This window comes from Schistocerca nitens, chromosome 7 (genome assembly GCF_023898315.1).
Source record: "Schistocerca nitens isolate TAMUIC-IGC-003100 chromosome 7, iqSchNite1.1, whole genome shotgun sequence".
NCBI lineage: Eukaryota > Metazoa > Arthropoda > Insecta > Orthoptera > Acrididae > Schistocerca > Schistocerca nitens.
The window spans coordinates 306,226,546-306,229,045 of record NC_064620.1 but is presented as its reverse complement, the minus strand read 5'-3'; the positions used below and the strand labels follow the sequence as shown (position 1 = coordinate 306,229,045).

At 58.2% G+C, this 2,500-nt stretch overlaps 1 non-coding gene across 1 annotated transcript in view; it reads left to right on the top strand.

The window, feature by feature from the left end:
* Positions 1-1,952: 1,952 nt before the first annotated feature.
* The window catches only part of LOC126196873 (small subunit ribosomal RNA), a 1,909-nt gene continuing 1,361 nt past the window's right edge, over positions 1,953-2,500 (top strand). Inside the window, exon 1 of the ribosomal RNA XR_007539303.1 lies at positions 1,953-2,500. This exon is cut by the window's right edge and continues 1,361 nt beyond it. This is a non-coding gene — a ribosomal RNA (small subunit ribosomal RNA).

Genomic DNA, 2,500 nt, shown 5'->3' with positions numbered 1-2,500 from the left:
CTAACCCAAGTTGCGCCCTAACCTAACCCAAGTTGCGCCCTAACCTAACCCAAGTTGCGCCCTAACCTAACCCAAGTTGCGCCCTAACCTAACCCAAGTTGCGCCCTAACCTAACCCAAGTTGCGCCCTAACCTAACCCAAGTTGCGCCCTAACCTAACCCAAGTTGCGCCCTAACCTAACCCAAGTTGCGCCCTAACCTAACCCAAGTTGCGCCCTAACCTAACCCAAGTTGCGCCCTAACCTAACCCAAGTTGCGCCCTAACCTAACCCAAGTTGCGCCCTAACCTAACCCAAGTTGCGCCCTAACCTAACCCAAGTTGCGCCCTAACCTAACCCAAGTTGCGCCCTAACCTAACCCAAGTTGCGCCTTAACCTAACCCAAGTTGCGCCTTAACCTAACCCACGTTGGGCCCTAACCTAACCCACGTTGGGCCCTAACCTAACCCACGTTGGGCCCTAACCTAACCCACGTTGGGCCCTAACCTAACCCACGTTGGGCCCTAACCTAACCCACGTTGCGCCCTAACCTAACCTACGTTGCGCCCTAACCTGCCCTGTAATTGTTAGTTATATGACTCTAGGAATTCGTGTAGCGTTGCCTAATTGCAACCATCTCAACATAGTTCACTTCGCGCACACTGTGGTGTTCTGCGTATTGATTCATTTTACGGTGCGTACCCTCACATCTTGCGAGTGTTGCTTACTTTCCACATGGTCCCGCTATCCACTGTATTGTGTACTGCAATAGGACGTATATCGCCCCCGCCCCCCCCTCCCCTCCTGTCACCTCTAGCTCGTCGGTCAGGAGTTCGCGTGTTGAATGCGCTTCGCAGCTGTGCAATGGCATTCGTATACGTACGCTGGCCACCTTCCACGTGTTCTTTCGTGCACACGTCGCAGCGTGTATGTATGCTGATGGAGTGCGTCGTGACACACAACATCCAGGCATGCAAGACTCGTAGAAGTCGCAAATGTAGATGGATGTCTACGTTTGCTGCCCAAGTTACGCAAATGAACTGGAAATCCGTTGTTGCGCGGTTGTTCGCGCTGGAGGTGAATCGTTGATATCGACGATCGGTACAGGTATTAACCGGTTGCTTCAGCGACACCCGTCATACCCACGAACGTGAGTGGGCATGTGGGTATGAAGCGATACGCGGCGGTGGCTGGGTGGGACCGTCCCCGGCCGGTGAGGGGGGGGCGCCCGGCGTGCTGGCCGCGCGCTGCGTGGGCGCACGCGCGGCAGCCGGCTGGTGGGGGCGCCCAGTGGCAGGCGCGCCGGCTGACGGACGCGGCAGGCGGCGCATCTGCGTGCCGGCGCACCCAGCGCGCGGCGCCGTGCGGCCAAAGTGGGTCCTCCCGGGCCCGGTGCGAAGCGCGGTGGACATCTGCAGTGTGCTGGTCCGATTGAGGACTGTGTGCGTTGAGGATGCGCCGCCGCCCGGCACTCGGCGCCGCGACGCCGTCTGCTGCTCGGTCGCCCCCGCGGTTCTCGCAGGTGGTTTGTATCGCAGCTGTGCGGATGTGTTGGCGCGTGCGCTGTGCTGGGAGAGTTCGCTTTGGCACCCAAGTGGGGCTCTGCCCCTCTGTGGCGCTGGCGTTGGAGCTGCCCGGTCACTGTTTGTGGCCGCGTGTTGTCTCCCGCCGGCAACACCACGACAGCACGCTCCCGGGCCTCTGTCGGCAGCGGCAAGCTCAGTTGGGAGCACGGGTGGTCGCACTGAAAGCGTCTACTCGCCTATCTCCGGGCGATTGCGCCTCTCTCGAACCCGACCAAGTACTTAGGACGGCGCTGCGCGCCGCCGGGACCTGAGAGGGTTTCGAGGTGTATCGTGCAGGGGAGCCCAGCCTCCTCCTGTTTGCAGAATAATTGAGCGGACGCTTGCGTGTTCGCGCGGGCCCCCGGGACACACTCCCGGGCGGCCGGCTGCTCAGCTCTAGTTGACGCAGCTCCCTGGTTGATCCTGCCAGTAGTCATATGCTTGTCTCAAAGATTAAGCCATGCATGTCTCAGTACAAGCCGCATTAAGGTGAAACCGCGAATGGCTCATTAAATCAGTTATGGTTCCTTAGATCGTACCCACGTTACTTGGATAACTGTGGTAATTCTAGAGCTAATACATGCAAACAGAGTCCCGACCAGAGATGGAAGGGACGCTTTTATTAGATCAAAACCAATCGGTCGGCTCGTCCGGTCCGTTTGCCTTGGTGACTCTGAATAACTTTGGGCTGATCGCACGGTCTTCGTACCGGCGACGCATCTTTCAAATGTCTGCCTTATCAACTGTCGATGGTAGGTTCTGCGCCTACCATGGTTGTAACGGGTAACGGGGAATCAGGGTTCGATTCCGGAGAGGGAGCCTGAGAAACGGCTACCACATCCAAGGAAGGCAGCAGGCGCGCAAATTACCCACTCCCGGCACGGGGAGGTAGTGACGAAAAATAACGATACGGGACTCATCCGAGGCCCCGTAATCGGAATGAGTACACTTTAAATCC